General features: G+C 38.1%; 1 long non-coding RNA gene across 1 annotated transcript in view; it reads right to left on the reverse strand.

Moving 5' to 3' along the window:
- Positions 1-1,069: 1,069 nt before the first annotated feature.
- The window catches only part of LOC140325007 (uncharacterized), a 23,163-nt gene continuing 3,911 nt past the window's right edge, over positions 1,070-20,321 (reverse strand). Inside the window, exons 2-3 of the long non-coding RNA XR_011919617.1 lie at positions 4,194-4,225; positions 1,070-1,412 (exon numbers count right to left, since the gene is read on the reverse strand). This is a non-coding gene — a long non-coding RNA (uncharacterized lncRNA). The remainder of the gene's footprint in view (positions 1,413-4,193; positions 4,226-20,321) is intronic.

Raw genomic sequence — 20,321 nt, forward strand, 5'->3', positions numbered from 1 at the left:
GATTTTTACTGCTCATTGCTTTGCATTGCACTAGCAATGAAATACATTGAATACATGAAAAGCATCACTGTCACTTTGCAAAGGCGAGTTCATATAGCTGTGTTGCTTCCGTTGCAACAAAAAGTGTTTTGTGATATCTGTTTGCTAAGTGCATGGATTGATTTCTGGCTATGTTGATAACTTCCTGTGCTTTTGCTTTTATGGAGATGGTGGTGAAGGGGGTTAATGGTGAAAGATCTGTGTTGTTTATAGTCGAGAAATAAGATAAGCAGAGCCGACACCACATACTTTAGAATTCAGACCTCAAAGGGCAATGTGTTGTCATATCAAAGAGGAAAGCAGGAGCACAGTATATTTTCAGCAAATCAACAGGTGTTTTGTTGTGTGTTTAAAGGAATAAAATGTGGGTAAACATTCACGTATTTAAAAAACTTGCACTAAGAATTGTTTTTGTTATTTTGCCTTGACATATGCTTTAAAGACTTTCTGTGGGGGAGCTTTTAGTGCCCACCACCAATACAAACTGTATATCATTACCCACCCTCTCTATATACAAACAACACCGCTTTCAAAACCCCAGTTTTATGGCTAAATATGCATTTTTTTCCAGCTCAGACCATTTACAGCAACCATTGTCAACCAGTGTTCTTCCAGAAGTTGCCAGGGATTGCTTGATCTATATTTGATTGACCTCCCACAGAATGGTGTCTGCACAGTTCCAGGGACAACACCCCTATGCTGATCTTTCTATCTGCCTGTTAAGGTGGCATTTTGACCTCTAATGTATGGGGAGCACTGGCAATCAATGCAAATAGAATTGTTTTAATTGATCGAATTAATAGTAGGTTCTCTAACACTTAAAAACTATTTTAAAGGGTTCATCAGGGGTAAAAAGGGGAAAGGCTAATTTATTTATTGACTACAGAGTAACAGTGACCACATACATTTGCAATGATTCCAATCCCAGGTAACTGGCTGATATTGATATGCCTAAAATAATTTTATTTCATTGAAAGTCTTGTGGCTTAGGTTGTAAAATTAGTGGCCTAATCTTATTTTGGCTACACATTGTGCTTTACTTGATTCTTTGTCACCATTCACCCCACTTGGCAGAAAGAGATTTTGAAAAGTTAAAAACAAGATTTATTTGATGGATTAAAAAAAGAAAACAGGATTTGCTATGCCTGTATAGTCGAGCCACTCCATGTTTTTTGTGCCAATCTCTATGTTCTTTTTGCCCATCCGCTGTTGCGTTTAATCAAACCGAGCAAGTATCTCTTCCCAGAGGAGCGACCATTCTGAAGCCTTATCTGCGGAACGCAATGACTATGTGATGGATCTGATTCTATCATTGTCATCCATCCAATTCCATATTAACTGTGTGGCTTAAAGTAGTGCTCTCTTGGCGGGGCCTGTAAAAGAAATAATTAGATGGGTATAAGCGTCAGCCTCTGGGACCTGAGGCAGATAGCATCTATGACTGCTCTACATTTACGGTTACATCACCTCTGAGACGTGGCCGGGCTAGACAGCTTCAAATCACAGATGGAGATCAAGCACACGGAAAATAAGTTATAGAGGAAAACTCAATTAAATAGTAACCTTCCTCTCCGATCGCTGTATTTTATTAGCAGGCTGCTTCTGTGTTTACTTAAAGGCACACTCCGGAAAAACATAGAATTATGGCATCTTAAGGCACATGCTACCTGCTTGGGTTCTGCTGAGCAGTAATTTCCCTTCTAGCTTTTTCAATAAAGGTGGCAAGATAAATTCTTTTTCCTGCTGATATGCTTATAGTAAATGCCCATTATTCACATTATTACTCCCTTTATTCTGAACCCACTGCATCTTTGCACAAATTTAGGCATGAGAGAACATCATAAGGCAGGAAGGCGCAGCCCCTTTCAGAAGCCCTATCAAAAACCTGCATAATCCAAATTCACTGTATGAGATTTATTGAATAAAAAGAATACATTTCTTTAGAAATATTGCAATAACTGACTGTGTTACATGCCTTATAATTTACTAAATTCAAATAGAAATGAAATGACTTGTTCTTAGGCTTGTTGTATAATGCTGAATTGTCTATTGCTGTATTTTAAATGCACACATTTAACCACTAGGTGGCACACCAATGCCTATTTGCAGTCAGTGCAGTCAGAATCCTTGCTAAATAATTTCTCTTAGTAGCTGTAGCCCCTAATTGAATGTATTTAGTTTGCAACAGCATTGTGTATCATACATCTTTTTTCTATTGTTTAAACTGTTGCTGTATATCAGTGCTGATCCTATGGCCTTCTGTAAACCACTTTGTAGCTGTGTCTTGTCTACATGCACTCCAGTGATGGCTGATTGCCATTTCCTGTGAGTAATAGTACTGATTTATTAAAGCTCTTTAGGACTGGATAAGATAGAGTGAGAGAGAAATTTGGTGATCCTGCAAACCTGAAATTTAATCTGATCTGGCCTATGATTAAAAATATTTCCTAATTAATATCAAATGATTCTTAAGGAATTAATTCCAGATTTGCTGGATCACACCAGTTCTCCCATTATTGTCTACCTCCTTCAGTCTTGGAGAGTTTTAATAAATCATGCCTATTGTGTATTAAAATGAATTCTTCATCATCAGAAGTCTATGTGAAGCAGTGACAATGCAGGAGCACAGTTAGGAGGGAGGGACAAATCCAATAGTCATGAAAGTTCCGCATTCAGTGATTTATTTATTAAGGATTCATTAGTACATTCATACAATAAATCTAATGACATTTACCCAAGCCACACACCATTCGCCTGAAATTGTATGTGAATGTTCACCAATGGAACAGTTGTTGACTGACAGTAGTACAGTAGGATTTTAACAAATAGTTTTTAGCATGTAGGTGAATCTGCTGCTTATAGAAGCTCTCCATGGTGCTGAAATTGTTTATACACAGCTTCAGCAATAAATGAGCCAAATATCACGCAGGTATAAAAAGACACCATTGACATCTAACTAGCCTAGCACAAACACAAAAAAGCAGACATGTATCTACAAAGCTAGAGAGAAGTAAACGAGGGGGCCCCTGCTATGCCAGTGCTAGCCTGCAGGCCTTTTAGAACTAGGGACATAAGCTTGGGAAAATTTCTCTTTCAAAAACCAGGGACCCTTTTCCAAAACACTGATGCCAATACACCTCCTAGGGAAAGGGATAAATAGGTGGTTCTCTTTGCCTGGTGAACTGGTTTTGGGATCCCTTAACCAGATCATCATGTACACGTCTAAAAATGCTAAATGAAAATAAACACACTACACATTTTTTTTTAATCTTTTGATATTTCCTTTTTTACTTATATTACTATTGTGGTGCCCTTTCATGTCAGGTCACTGCAGAACCACAAGAAATATACAGATAATTAAAAATGATCTTCACTAATATAATGTAGGTTCCTATATAAAATGTATAATTGGCATACAGATCAATTTGTGTTTGTTGTTTGTTTTAACCCGAAACTTATTTATTGATTAATTAGCCCATAGATTACTTTTATTGAAAACTATTTCTTTTTGATCCTAACTTTTAAAAAATAATAAGTCCAGAGGTGATTTCCTCAAACAAATTTTGTAGTAGTGTCAATGGTAATTTGGATGTGGCATTATATTATTTTAATATGAGCTAATTGAGGGTTCTCTGGTAAATTTAGTTATTTAGTTAAATTTAGTTATTTATTAGTTAAATAACAAATACTAGTTCTTGTTTCCAGCCTAGGCAGATGGTCTCTACCTAACAAACATTACTGCAGAGAGTTTATTCATTTCAGTGGATCAAAAAAGTTACCCCTATTTACTTACTATATACCCCTATATATACAGACTATGAATGGAAAGGATGGTGGCTTTTATCAGGGTTGCACACTTTAATTCATCTTGGAAAGTGCTGTAGAGGTAAATCATCTTTGATAATGCACAAGATAATGTGCAATTAGCTCTATGTGACTCCTCTGAGATACAGAAATTCATGACAGTTCATATTTTCCAGTGCTCCTGCACTATTATTACACTGAATTGCTACTATAACAAAGCAACTGTACTTTGCATATTTGAAATGTCAGAAGGAAATTTATACCGGAGCCAACACTCTGCAACATTCCCATTCCTAGCTAATTTTTACTTCCTGTTTGTAGGAACACACGTTCACACATCAGCACCTTACCTGTAACACACCAAGCAGGCACAAGCAGGCACCTGTAATACACCAAGCAGACACATGAGGATTTAGATTATTTTTTTTATAGCTTTTATATTGTTTCTGTTTTCAACATGTGTACACAGTCCTAACATTCTACCTGCTGGCTGTGCAGAATAGATAGATATAGATATAATGATAACATAAAATAACATAATAATATTTAATAGCTCATACCAGCAGAAAGGAACAATTTGAGATTTCTTGAGAACACTCAGTACCCAAAGAAAAATATAAAAAACATCTTTAATGTCTAGATTGGCCATCATAAGAACCTCTTGAGATACATAGATATAGATTTCCTAACTATAATTGTAGTGTGACCTTACTTTTAACCTTTGGTTTATGGATTATTTTAATTGATGATGTAAAATAAAAATGATGGACTTTACGAAGGAGTGCTAAGAAGTTCCTGGCTTTGCCCAGAAAGAAGAGAGCCAGAGTTATGAAATAACACATTTATTCAACATATTCCCCCCTGAGACTGATGCACTTGGTACATCGTTTACAGCGGTTGCAGCTTTTCTAGACCGTTCAAATGAAAGTCCTTTGGTTGGGCCGCAAACCAGCTCCCACCAAAATCTTTGACGTCAGAAATATCCTCAAAATGTTGCCCTTTCAGATGTTTCTTCATATTCTGGAACAGATATTAGTCCGGTCAGGTAAGTAGGGGGGATGGTAGACTAATTAGAAACCCAGGGTGTTCAATTTGGCAGCCACAACATTGGACGTGTGCACAGGTGCATTGTTCTGCAAAAAAAAGGATCCCTTTGGTCAACTTTCCACGGCGTTTCGTCTTAACTGCCTCCTTCAGCTAGTCCAGGAGTTTATCATAATACTGTCTGGTTATACTAGAGCCCTGAGGTAGGTAGTCCACCAACAGAATACTGTTGTCCCAGAAAATGGACGCCATGATTTTTTTGCCCGATTTTTGGGTTAGGAAATTCTTGGGCTGCGGAGACCCGCTGTGGCGCCATTCCTTTTACTGTTCCTTGCTTCCAGGATCATAGATGTGGAGCAAGGTTTCATCCTCAGTCACTAACCTAGCCAAAAAGTCCTGTGCAGCTTCAAAATAGGCCAAAATGGCTTTGGATGCTTCAACTCGTTCCTTCATAAATTTTTTATAAATCCAATATTTTCAGTTATGACCATAATACATTTTTTAATATTTTCTGTACAAAATCTACCATAGGTTGCCTTTAAAATAACTATGTGCTGCTCTGTCTTTTTTGTATCATGAAGAACCTAATATCACAAAGGTTGTTTAACAACACCATTACTATGATGCTTTATCTAGCTATAGAGAGGATTCTAGAATACTTGTTGTATTGGTGTTGAACTAGTGGAGATTCCAGTGAATGTTGCGTTTATTCCATTACCTAACTAACCCAGTTTTGGAAATAGAGGCATTTTGCCATTAAGGAAACACAAACCACTACATTGCTGTGACTAGTAGCATGTGTCAAATTTGGGAGTGTGTTTCCAAATCAAAGAAAAACAACTTAGAACTAGAAGTCTTTTATCACACAGGACAGACTTTCTAACATGCTCCAAAGTTCAGAGTCTTTTCTCAGTCTTTTTTCAGACTTTTCTGGAGTTGTTGTAATTCATCCTTTAAGAGTTGCCTGTATCGATAGGACGTTGGCAGGGGGTCAAAGTCATACATGGATGCTAAATAATCCTTTTATCACTTGCTAGTGACCTATATAACTATCTTCAAGTTTTGTCTATCATCAAATTTGTCTTTTTAGCTATCACTATGTTACGTAAATTATTGTTCTTTTAAAGCCACCATCCAATGCTTTGCATGGCTGATGGCTCTCAATTCCAATTGTCATTGACAGTTCTGGTCTGCCAATGCTTTGCACGGCTAGTGGCTCTCACTTCCGCCTGACTATGCCTCTTGCTTCAGCCCTTTCTGAATCATTGACTTGAAACAACCATGCAGATTCCAACCTAGCCCCAAGTCATGAACCCTGATGTGCGTAACAGTTTCCTAACACTGGCCCAGAAAGTAATGAAACCAATGAATTAATGATCAGCCAACAAGCAATTATCGAGCAACTAGCAATTTTGTAAAAATAAAAGGTCAGTAAGGTTAGCAGCCATATTTCTTTCAGTCCTGGTTTCTTTTATGTTATTTGAAGCTGATCCAGGTAAACAGATAAATATATAAAATAACTACATATAACTGAGCTGTATTACCTGACACAGGATCTGTATTTCTGTGAAGGCAGGATACTTTATTTTTGACTGCTGATGTACGATAACATTTACATGTCTCCTCTCCACTCTCAAATTTATGGCTGGACAGGTAAAAGGAGAGGCAGCAGACTGATAAGTCCATCTCTCTGTCTTCTTCCTCCTTGGTACTTTGTGCTGCTTCTCCCTTCCCCAGTCTTAGCGTTGATGTACTGCATCTACAAGAGCCTGAAGTCAAATTTAGGTGCTTATACTGCTTGCATATAAAGAAATGTCTTTTAAATGCCCATTTCTATATATTTTTACCCCTTTCTAAAGAACTAGCGAACATACTACAGTATAGTCCATGCATGCTGTAAGTTTAGCTGGAGAAGCATACAGTAGTAAGGTGTGAAGTAAATGAGACATATATCAGGATGCCTCATATCATTTTCCAAAGTTACTGACAGCTCTGAGGTCTCTTCCTTCCCATGCTGATCAGCAGTGCCAGACTTTCTTATATCTCAGAACAAATATGTGTTACTTTCCCGAAACATTTCACCCGACTGGCAGAAGGTTGGAACGAGATGCATATACGCACACACTTTACCCAACACAATGAATAATTTAACTTTAATAATGACATACAGAAGCTTATGTAATGATCAGAGATAGAGGGAGGGGGGCTTTAAAGTAAAAGAAGGCAAAATACAGTTTGCAGCAAGACATTCTCCTACCAAAAGTAATTTGATAAAGTGTTATTAGCGCTCCTAAGCAAGGTGCAATTATCTTCAGAGCTGCTTTCTTTTATTCTGAAACTACTGCAATTAAATAAAAAAAAAAGTTGAAAAGGACTAATACCTTTCCATTTCCACCATTTATTCCTCTCACTATCATTTCCTTCTTGTATTTCTCTATTTGTTCATTATGAATATGAAAACAAGCAAACACATGACACATAAATGTATGCATGTGATACCCAGTGTATGTTTATGTTTGAATGTTGCTAGATAATTCTCTGGGTTCTATTAGTTTAACCTATTCACACGCTAGGAATGTGTAAATTTGCCATTTTCAGCTAGAGGTAGTCTTATTCAGCTGGCCTTATCCTTGTAATTTTAAAGACGTTTCACAGCCTTCCAAGACACTTCATCAGTTCTAACAGTGAAGAAATTATATATACACAGAGCAAACATGTAATCCAAGCATCTTTGAATGTGGCACTGCAAATGTTGATTGCTTGGAACCAGGTGTGAAATCTATTGAAGCACACTCAGTGTTCAACCTGGGATTATTTTTAAGCCAGGTAGGAAGAAATTGTAGGTGGTTGACAGCCCCTGTATTGTGACCAAACTCTTCAGTAACCACCCAAAAACAGCCGGGGGGTTTAAGGAAAAGTGCTGGGCGGGCTGGAGAGAACACTGCACACTGTTCTAGTTACATAATCCCATGATTGGTGTCAGAAAGTCTGCATAGGTGTTAAACCATGATATGAATGAAGTTGTGAATTGTCAAATCCCATGGATCAATTTACTGAGCCTTTTGAGGGTTGGCAAAAACCTGCCTAAAATTTGGAAAACCTGCACTTAGTTGCAAATCCTATTATGTTTATGAGCGGAAATTCCTTACCATATTTTGAGTTTACAGGCAATATGACAAAAAACAATGGGAAAAAAACTTGCTCAGCAGCTTTGAAAAATGCACAAATCCATCAAAAAGAAAGTTTGGGGCATGCCTTTAATTTGTATGTGGGTGTTTTGAAACAGTACAATGTTAACATCTTAGCAACAATGCTTTGTTAAAACTGCCAGTGTTTTTTTTTTTTTTCTAAGAAAGGTTTTTTCATGCTGATTCAGGAGTGAAATATGCTTTGTCAATAAGTGGTAATAGGTCCATTTTGACTGTCAGATAGAAATTGGCCAGTAGTTTGCTAACCAATTTGTCTCCAGTGGAAAACTGTCCTGTTGCTAGTCAATTTTTATTAAACTCTTTATTAATAATAAAAAGACCACAGATGATACAGCAGTGTAAATTTGGCCAGCGGCAGGACATTTTAATGAAGGAGAACTGGTATTACAGACAAATAAATTAGAGACAAAGAATACAGGCAATAGTTTTACTACAAAAAAAGGACTGGTGTATGTGTTACTTTAATTACTAGAAGTACGGGGATGTGGTGAATTTAAGAGATATAATGTCAGATGGTTTAGATCCTTTCTGTTCCTGCACTTAGTTTTATTTTTATTTCAAATTATGCATTTCTGTACTGGCAGCTCCAAGAGCAGATGGTCAGTTACAAGTAAATCCTGCCTTTTGAGTACCCCAAACTTGAAAAAGACCAAGTTACCATAACAATATACATATATAAAATGACCACTGACCTCTAATAAACCACAACATATAATAAAAAATAAACATGCCCCCAACAATAGAAACACATAACTAGTTATGTGCCCCCACATAACTAGTAATCAAAATAAAAGTACAGCTTTTTTTTACATTTTATTTTTTAATTCTGTTTTAATTTTATTATTTTATTTTATTTTATATTGTATATAATGTTTATACATTTATATTTTTTGTTTTGTTTTTCATTATCAATTGTAATCATTTTATCATTAACATTTTAGTTTAACCAAAAATCCAGAAAAATAAAATGGAACCAATTGGAAGCCATTTCTCATAGAAATTAGAGCAAGACAGTAACAGAAAGCATCAAAGAAAATGAACAAGACACTTTCATAGAGATAAGGAAAGGGGGACTGGACGGGGAGGTGGTAGGAGAGCAAACTTTGACAATAAGGCTATGTTTTGACTGACAGTGGGAGCAGAGTATCCCATGACATTCCTAAGGGGTCTGGCTCCTTGCCAGCTGATTTCTCTGATGCATTTTATTTTTTTAAGAACAAGGTTTAACACTAGGTTTGCACAATTTTTTTCAGCAGGAAGAAGCATCTCTATTGGTGGCCACACGTGACATGCCAAAAGTAGTTTCCCATCACACAAAGTGGTTCAGGAGTTTGAGGAAGCAATAATGGCACCATAACCTTACCACTGGTCTGCTGAAACTTTGCTCTATCAGCCATCTCAAAATTTAGTAGACCAGAGGGCTAAAAAGTGTATGTACATATCAACATCTTTTTGCCTGTGTGTTTAAGTGGATTCATTTTAAGTGAGGTTCAGACTGAATTAAAAGATTTCCTTAGGGTTTTTATGGTAGGTTCAGGATAAGACAAATTTTTTTTTTAATAACCTAAAAAATGTTGCTTTTCCAAATAATACATACAGGCATTTTTATGATACACCAAGGAGAGTCATTGAAATATATTACACTTTAAGATACACAGTTATAAAGACATTGCTTCAGTATTGAAAATGTCCCTTCTTTCAAAACTGAAGCCTCAGCATCACATGTAAATGTTATCTAGGCTAGGCTGTTTGTTTGAGCAAATACAGTTTGTTTGCGAACACCTTGACCTTCATTCACATGAACCAACACACTGCTTTCATCAGGACTGGGGGCTCATCAGAGAAGTACAGGTAGTCCCAGTTAAGGACATCCGACATACGGACGCCTCCTAGGTACGAACAGGGCTCCCTGCTCGCTATTGTGCAGGACAAAGACTTGGAGGGGACGGTTTGCATGACTTGCAGAAGAAATGTTTTGCTAAACACAGCTGAGGTTGTGGGTGATCTTAAAAGTGGAGCTGATGTTTAACAACTTGTAACTCTTTAATGACCAAGAAAAGGCTACGTACACATGTACAATAATTATTGCTAGAAACGAACAACTAACGACCGATCAACGACCGATTGTTCAAACAATCGTATCTAGTGTGTGTACATTATTTGTGGATTATATTTAAATGATCATATCGTTTCAACATACAATACAACATTCAACAATGCGATCGTTCAAAATGCACGTGTGTACCTGGCCAAACTCTGCAGTTGTTTCTTTTTGCATATCAAAGCACAACTTGCTCCAGAAGTTAATGAATGTCTAGGCTCCATAAAGCTTTTTTTTTTTTTTGCTTTGTTTTTTGATTAATTCACAGTGAGGATTTTATACAATAACTGACACCATGCTGCCTAATAATATGTTGAGACAAACATCTGTCCTATTTGAATTTATTAAATTAATGTACCTGTTCTGACTTACATACAAATTTAACTTAAGAACAAACCTACAGTCCCTATCTCATAAGTAACCCGGGGACTACCTGTACTGATGGAGGATGTTGTGATCTTTCTCTGAAGCTTTGTCCCAATTGCCTTAATCTACCTGTTTTTCTGAACCTTTTTACACCTGTGGATGCCTTGAAATTATTCTCAGGTTTTGAGGAACCCTTGAAATCATTTTCAGGTCTCAAGAAAAAATATACACAGTTTTTTTTACTTTAGCTTTAAAGGATGGAAATAAAAATAGATGAAGCCCATTTACAGGCCAAAAATGTTGTGATATGTTGTTTAGCGAAACATATGAAGAATACAAATTAGTGTTATTGTGTTTGTTCCCAGTTTTTCCTTTACCAACAGCTACTAACCAGGGTAGGATGTATAACTATTTAATAAAAGAATCTTGCTCTTGATAATAAAGGGCTTATCTAAAGCAGTCATTGTTAGTTTTAGCTCCCATCCGATGAATAGTGCATTAAAATTGGGGAAATAATAAATTATATATTTAGATATATTGTTCTGGGGGCAATAAACTGACATTGTTCTGACATTTTATTGACAGGGAACACAATCCACAGTCTTTCCACAGCTAAAAGCAGTATGCATTCAAGCCAAATAAAATTATATTGACCTCCCTTGTATCTCTGTTTTCCTTTTTTTGTTGGATTGTTTATGTGCTTGCATAATTTTCTATTCAGAGCTGAAAGAGCTAGAAAAAAGAGTTGCCTAGGAAATGATCAATAAGGTGTATCCTTAACTTTTTCCTCACTCCACCAGGCTTTCCCTGTGCTGTAAATGTGGTCTCTCACGACCTCTTCTGTTTGCTACCCACCCAGTAGCAGTTCTATAATATAACCAGCAGTTCTACATTTTATGTAATGAGCAAAATTAACCTCCCTGGCAGTAATCCCGAGTGTGGCTCGGGGTTAATTTTCAGTTCCAAAATCGGTAACCCCGGGCCACACTTGGGGTGGAATTGCCAGAGAGTTTAAAAAGCTTACCTGGTAAGCGGTGCCCGCGACGTCCTCCAGCATTACCCGGCATTGTCTTCCCCTGACGATGTCGGCCAAGCATCTGTGTAGCCCCAGCATGTGAACGTGGGGGACACAAGGCCAGGGGAAGCAAATGATGGCCGGGCATCTGCGTGTGAGCATGTGGCTGGGAGGCGAGACCAGGCCGGAAATTTAAAATACCAAGCATTTTTAAATGTATCGATTTTACATTTATTAATACTTATTATTTATACCGCCAGGGAGGTTAAGACATTTATTTTTCCTTATTTTTGGAGAAATTAGAATATTTTCACATAACATTTTTTGTTTTAGGTTGTTTGCAAAGTTCCATAACAGGTAGGAACCTGTTCCAAAGTTAAAATGGTAAAAAGCATGTGATTGTCGTAGTAAAGTATAGGTGATTAATTGCATTTTAAAACTGGCAAAATATAGCTCAATAGCATCTTAATACTTTGCTTAGTAATAGGTTTTGCCCTTATTCAAATAAAAATATTTAGTTAACATCGAGGCTTTTAATCATGTGGAAATTCATTTCACGAAAACATTTTTATTGTATAGTTTGGGGACACTACCTGGCTGCAAATGAGGGAAACATGGTAACATAAACAAAAAAACTAAAATTAAAATAAAAACAGAATTTTTATGTATGGAACCTGGTTATCTAGCAAAAGGGAGGGGGAACAAAATGCCCCTCACAGGTGAACTTACATCTACCCACCAACTCCTCTCCCACACCCCTCAATAAACACAACCCATTGTGGTTTCAAAATGGCTCAATGTCAGCTTTATTATACAACATATTTATTTAATTTCCATCTCAGTATAATGACATGTTAACCAATAACAATAAATTTGCAAATAATAATAACAACAAGAATACTTTTTACCAAAAACTGTCCTGCTTTTTTTCTCCCACCCAGGTTTTAGGTCCTTGAGTGTAACTTAAACTTTTAAATCAGGATCTGCACCCCACTCATATATTGGTCCCTAGCCATACATACCACAGATTAAGGAATAATATCAGCTACCAGCAGATTATCCCATCACCACCAATCCACCTCTTTCCACTGCTGAGGCCCCATCACCACTTTATACCACTAACTATACACTGCCCCCTGAGGACTCAGTCACCATGCCATGCTTTCTAGGGATGGAGGGTGGGAAACCTTTTACTGTTTTTAAATGTGACCCCTCCATTACCTATCCTATATATAACCTTTACTATCTCCCAACTGTAACACCCCAATCCCCCCCAATCACTACTAGGCCTTGTCCATCACCCCATTTATCTCCCTACCTACCTGCTCCCCCTTTTTCGCCTAGTCATGTGGGCCTCCTCCTAGCTCACTTCATTTCTTGGCTCCAGGCTCTTCTTGACTAATATTCTCCCTTTAACAGTGGGGAGCCCACTTTAAAAGACATGGCCTAAACCTAATAACTTGGTTGTGGGGGTCTCTGGGAGACTTTTTATACTATGGAAAACCCATTTAATTAGGGGACCCAAAGATCACTGTCCTGTCATCTATTCATATTACTTTTTACACCTTATACCTAACACTCCCTACGTATTTCTAGGACGGGTTAAAGAAAACCTAAAAATACTGAACTTTGTGAAAGTATTTGATCACTTTCTGCATTTGTCCTGTTTTATTGTATTATAAATAGGCATTAAAATGTTTGTTTTTTTTTTTTTTTGTAGGAGATTGCACCATTTGATTTACATAAAATGTACACAGCCACTTCAAAGGTGCTAAATATGTTTACTGTGACACCAACCAGTCAACACATGCTTTTCTGGAATTACAGCTGCAAGTCTCTACATCTCTTAGGTTAGCATTGGAATTTTCACACATTTCTCAACACAAAATCACGACTTGTGGAAAGACAGAGTAACATAAATATACCACACCAATGGCTGTAGGCCTTTATTACACTTAAAATACCTACTGGAAGCATTCTCGCTGTCAGCTCCACTCCCCTGATTACTCTTACAGGTCCCGTTCTCGCTTACATGTTGAGTAAGAGAGAACGGCCCAATTCGCCACAAGATCGTATTTTAAAATTTCGCTCGTTCATCCCTAGTCCCTGCTTTATATCTTTGGCAGGTTAAAACAGGAGCTACCTGTTTTCCTCTCTATCATTGTAAACCATCTTTCAATCAAGTTCCAGTTTTTTCCTGTTCCCACTGATGAAAAACATCCCCACAGGATTATGCTACCACCACCATGTTTCACTGTGAGAATGTGATAGAAAAGGTCTGGTTTGCACCACACAAGCTGTTTTTCATAATAGAGAAAAAGACAACTTTATGTTTACCTTTTTTCGTGTTTTCCAATTTTTCTTTATTTTCTTTAAGCAATGGCTTTTTCTGACCATTCTTCTCTAAAGCTAATTCTTTACTAATGGTGATCCTCCATTATTGTGGGATTGTTAAGGATATTTCATTAAACCCAAGCTGGATCTATACATCCCCACAACTGTCTGCAATACCTCTTGGTCTTCATTAGTGTTGGTCGAATAGCTCACTATTCGATTCGGCAGCTATTCGGCCGAATATAGCAAAAAAATTTGGGTGGTCGAACATCGAATTCGAACACTATTAAAGTCAATGGGAGAAAAATTTGGGTTTGTTTCAGCACTGTGTAGAGCTTCTACAGCCTCCAAACAGATGTAAAAAGATACATTATAAAAGGATACATAAAAAGATACATTGTAAAAAGATACATTATAAAAGGATACATAAAAAGATACATAACAGATACATCCCTGAGGAAAGGGAAACCCTGATGACAGCAAAGGCATCATCAGGATTTCCCTTTCCTCAGCAACTCAGGGAGCAGAGCAATCAGCGGAGCTTTACTATGCTGACAGCTCTGCTCCACTGATCCTGGAGGCAATACGAGGGAAATAGAGGTTGAATGGAGATACTATCTCCATTCATACCTCTACTGCTCTGTGATTGGCTGAGGAAAGGGAAACCCTGATGATGCTTGAGCTGTCATCAGGGTTTCCTATTTCTCAGCCAATCACAGAGCAGTAGAGGTATGAATGGAGATAGTATCTCCATTCATCCTCTATTGCCCTCCTTTTGCCTGCGGTTACAGCTAATTGAAGGCACCTGCTTTCAATTAGCTGTGACCGCACAGTTCCCACTGTCCAGGAATCCCACAATGACATTATGATTCATAATGTCATTGTGGGATAACCTGAGAAAAATAAAAAAGACAAGTTTAAAATAAAAAACAGATACGAAATAAATAATTTAAGAAAAAAAAAATTTTTTTTTGTTTTTTCTCCTGAATTTTTGCTGTCGAATGCTGCAAAATTCGGTTTGAGTCTACCCGAATTCGAACAGCCATATTCGGGTCGAATAAAGGGACAACCCGAATTCGAACATCAACACTAGTCTTCATGTTGCTTGTTTGATGGTGTCAGGGGCCTTTTAAAACTGCTATGTTTACTGAATGTATACAGGTATCATGTGACCGATTTTAGGCATGCATATGGTGGATCCTAGTAAGTTATTTACATGACTTCTTAAGTCAAATGGTTGAATGGTTCTTTTTTAGAAGAACAACAAGTATGCACCTACAACTTTTAGGTTTACTTGTATATACTGTATTTATATTATGTGTTATGACTCCTGACAATTACCAAAGTCAAGCAGTGGCTGGAAATATCAATGACTAATGGATTTGCATCCACAGTTTTCTGGGCCCCATACTATCTAAACTTTCTGCACCCCCCCCCCCCCATCTACAGTACAGTACAGTAGTTCCTCCAATGTCGGCTGTGTGAAGTTTACAAAAGTTTACAAAAAAAGATTCCTAAAAATGATATTACTGTATTTCCATGGTACAAGTACAGTTGCCTGCATACCTGCAGTTTGAATTCAAAGTCTCTTAAGTGAGCAGTGGGTGATCTCAGTGGCACTTCTCACAAACATACATTGTAAGCACTAGGAACCAAGCTATAAGGTGCTAATTCACCAAAGGACATGAAAACCAAAAAAGTATCATCTTTATCAGCACAATGGACGAGAGGGGAAAATAGTTTGAGGGTTCTAAGGCAGATTTAAAGCCAACTATAGAGCTACATGCTTTTCTTTGGAAAAGATAATTACAAGAAAGATATCTCTACAGAATTTTTTGTGTTCTTTCCTTATTTCTGTACTTGTTAAGTTTTAAAGGGCCATGGCATTCCAAAGCGTACTCGTAAATTGTAAGACGGTCCTCCAGCAGTTTAACACAGGAGTGCCCGCACTTTTTTTGGATGGAAGCCACTTTTAAAAAGACTAAGTCAATATGATCTACCATCAATAAAAATGCTAAACATACTGTATATTTAATTTACTAAATATGACACAGAAGTGACTGAAGCTAATGAGGCATTGAATGGCAGAACCTTGCACAGACATTGCACTACAAGACGACAGTGACAGGAAAGCTACATTTCACCTGTCATAGAAGAATGACAAAAGAAACGCGCAAGAAAAAGAACTGCTAATCTGTACAAAGGTATCTCGGTAATTGTACCCTGACACCGAGCCTGAACTGACTGGGCTGCACACCTCAGACTGCCCTTCTGCTCTCTCTGCCTCCCCAACCACTTCTCGCTGTTACACAGAGCCTTTTCACGCACTGAAAAACATCCCCAGCATCACTATAGACGTATATCAGGGCTGCTGGTAAACAGCAGGGAGGGGTAGGGTAGGGCTCCGCGATCGACTCACGTTGCCTTTGTGATCGACCAGTAGATCGCGATCACCGTTTTGGGCACCCCTGGTTTACCACATGTGACAGTTGAATGCTTATTATTTCCAATACCATAAAAATTTGTTTTTCTGTTAAGATTCTTTAAATAAATAAAAATGGATAGGTTTTTCTTGTGAATTGTCTCGGGCTCTAAAACAATGTGAATTCAAGAATTCTAAAACACAGCAAGGCTTGTTTGTTATTTATCTTTTTACAAAACCATTTAATCTATAGTATTTCATCACATTACAGATTATAATGTAGATGTGAATAGATTATGATGTAGATATGAATATCAGGGTGAAAGCACAGAAAATAAATATTCTTTTATCTTTAATTTTGAAACTGAACACGTGACTCACTTAACAATATGTTGTTTCTTTTTCTTTGCTTTAATTTTGTTGCTTGTACCTTTAACACACTGTTTAGTCTTGTTTTTAGACTAGAATATTTCAACTGGTGTGGGGAAATGTATTTGCTACATTTAATGCTGAGTGGCAAAGTTTGTGCAAATCATGCTGAAGGAGTTTTCAAAAGTCATTCTCTAGAGAAGAACAACTAAAATGTCTGTTTATAGTTGACCTTTCAACACTGTGAAAATCAGTAGCAGCTTTCAAGTCCTGTCTAGTATACTACGCATAGACTGCAGTCTAAGTTAATATCGGACCTAGTTAATCAGGCACAGTACTCCCAAGAACAGGGAGCTTGTAAGCAAACCAAACCTTGGTCAGAGAACATCATTATTCTAAAGACACTAGAGCAAGCTAGTGAATGTAATTGCAGGTAACCATTATTATTAATATCCAATTGCTTTTACCTTATAACCCTCTGGAAAGGGGATGCACAGTGAAAATATGGGATGAGGGAGTTATAATTACTAACAATGACATCACAAACCTGGGGAGGTTTTCAATAATTGCAGTAAGGGAAGGAGAGAAACATGGGTTTAACAGCCTACAATGGCAATATTGTTCAACAGGCCAGCAATAGGATTGCGATCAGAAAGGGGCCAGATGTCGATTGTAGACATTTAGCTTCTAAAACTGCACTCTTGTTCTAATTAACCTACATAATATTTCTGGGGGAAAAAAAATAATCATTTTCTGCTGCATATAAGAATTGAAATGCCATCCAGGGTGAAATTACTTGAAGGCTTTCTAAAAGAGTACTGAATTCAACCTTACAAGCCCCTCCTACCAACAATGATCAGCACTGATCGTATACAGAAGCACAAAATCCCATGATAATGTCACTGGGTCTCAAACCATTAATGTAATTTTGCTTCATTTACAAATGCTCTAAATCAGTGTTTCTCAACCAGGAATCCAAAGAACTCTAGGGTTCCTCAAAAGGCTGCTATGGGTTCCATAAGAAGTGAGCAATTTGTACTTCTCAGGTTAGTTTAAGTGACACCAATGATGGCTTTTTGGCTATCTGTAAGGATGGCATTCTTCTCAATTGCCAGCAATGTAAGAGACATTATCCCCACTGACCACCATGCCTATATTCTGTGAGCTATATATATATATATATTTAAGGAGAAGAGAAAGAAAAGACAGGTTTTTGCTGGCTTTATGTTTGTATGTTTTTAAAGTGTTTGTTTCTATGTTTTTAGAAGACAATAGTAAGATAATGCTGAATTGAAAATATATTACTTCATAGTTACATATTACAATATATATGAACTATATAGGTATAAACAATAGCAAATAAATAAATAATGAGACATACATATGAAAAGGTGGTAATCAAGGATATAACAAATCAAAGTGCATCAAATAATTGTATTTAAGGAATCTAAGTGTCTTCACAAATTACCCGACACATTTCGCCAAATCAATGGCTTCTTCAGGGGATCAAGAGACCTGGGTAAGTATAAACTACAGACTACTGCTTTTTCTATAGTTTATACTTTCCCCAAGTCTCTTGATCCCCTGAAGAAGCCATTGATTTGGCGAAACGCATCGGAATATATTTGGAGACACACACCAAATTTGCTAGGTAAGTGTAGAAGAACAGTGGCAACAAGGAAAAAATACAAAAGTTCCAAAATACTTTGTGGTTTTCTAGAAAATGGCAGGAAAAAAGGATTTTTTTTCGTGATTGACAGTGTCCAGAAGGAAGAATAAACATTAGGACATTCAGAAAGGGTGAACCTAACCCACTAGCAACAGTCTCTGCCTTCAAAACAGCAAGAAAACCCCTTGCTATTTATTGTACGCACCCCTATTGATTTTACATAGCTGCATAATTTGTTTACGCTATATAAATCCTGTTTAATAATAATATTAATTGCTAGCTGGCATCATGACCTGGATGACATGTGTTGGGAATGACACCTATAAAGTTGTGGACAAGTAGTGCAGTGGTATTAGGCAAAAAGATAGAGGACCAGAGACGGAGCGTGGGTCAGCGAGAGCAGTAGCAGTGTGTGGCTTCTGGTCAGCTGTTGGCAGGGAGACTGCATTGGTAGAAGTCATGGAGAGCTGGGTAAAGTGCATCGTCAATGCCACCCAGAAGTGTACAGTTTTAGTGAATGGAGTAATGACAGGTGGCAGCAGCTACAGCAGGAGGAGTAGGCGGTGGGCCCTGAGATGGAGTGTGGATGGCATTGGTAACTGGCATCTAGAGCTGGGTACTGGGCAGGCGGCAGCAGTAACAGCAGGAGGAGGAGGCGGTGGACCCTGATAGGGAGCATGGACAGCATTGGTAACTGGCATCTAGAGCTGGGCACTGGGCAGGCGGCAGCAGCAACAGCAGGAGGAGGAGGCGGTGGGCAAATTAACCTCTATCCACAACCTTCTCCTTTCTAAATCTCAAAATTTCCTTGCTTTCACTGAAACTTGGCTTTTGCCCAGCAGCCCCAACATGGTCTCTCTGATCATCATAATCATTTTCCTCCTCTTGAAACTCATGATGCTGGCCAATGTCCCTTCTTGCACCTCCTGATGCTGGCTGTGCACTATGGAGTGTAATGTCACCCTTATCCTCCTCCCCCATTTCTTCCCCTCCTCTCCCATCACCACTTTCCATTAACCCACACAGGGTATTATCAAGCAGAAAGATGATGGGTATGACATCATTCCAGCCTGACCGCTCCCGATTCACAACGTTTGTGGCTTGTTTAAAGAGGGCCAGTACCTTGCATAGTGTCTCCATCTGCAGCCACTGGTCGCTTCTAAAATAACACAGTTGTGTAGCTGTACCAAGGGCACTGCTGCCTCCATGCACCATGCTGACCAAGTAATGGAGGATGGCTAGCTTTTACTCACACAGATGCTGGAGCATGTTCAGGGGGGAGTTCCAGTTACTAGTTACAGTGTCACAAATTAGTCCATGCGGTGGCAGACTCTGTTGGCACTGGATCTTGCTAAGTAGGGGATCGGCGGACATGGCTTCAGATGGAGCGAGGAGGAACTTTTGCACCACCAGGTTCAGTACATGCGCAAAGCAGGGCACATGTGTTATGCGGCCCATGCGCAGTGTGGCCACAAGGTTGGCCCTAGTGTCGCACACTACGTTGCCTGTTGTGAGCCGGAAGGGCGTCAGCCAAGCCTCAACCACTCTGTGCAAAGCAGACAAGTGTATGCTCTAGGCATTTTTACAGACCAGAAATTTGTAAAAGAGTTCAAAAAAGTATGTAAAAATATAAGCAAAAGGCACACTTGCATACAGGCATACATGCAAAAATACCACAGCGCTGTACAAAGATCAGTGGTGCACTCAAATGAGTCTGAGTCTTATGTCTAGAAAGTTTGGTTGAAATGTTTCAATGCGTTTCCTAGTGATCACATGCACACATCTATATATAACACATACATACATTCAAATAAAGCTCTGACATATAGCACAGTGCTGTGCAAAGATTACCGGTGCACTCACATAAGTTGCATTTCTGAGTGATGGTGGAACATAGCAAATTTGGTTGAAATGTCTCCATGTGTTTCCTGGTGATGACATACACATAT

The sequence above is a fragment of the Pyxicephalus adspersus genome, chromosome 2 (assembly GCF_032062135.1).
Source record: "Pyxicephalus adspersus chromosome 2, UCB_Pads_2.0, whole genome shotgun sequence".
Taxonomy (NCBI): domain Eukaryota; kingdom Metazoa; phylum Chordata; class Amphibia; order Anura; family Pyxicephalidae; genus Pyxicephalus; species Pyxicephalus adspersus.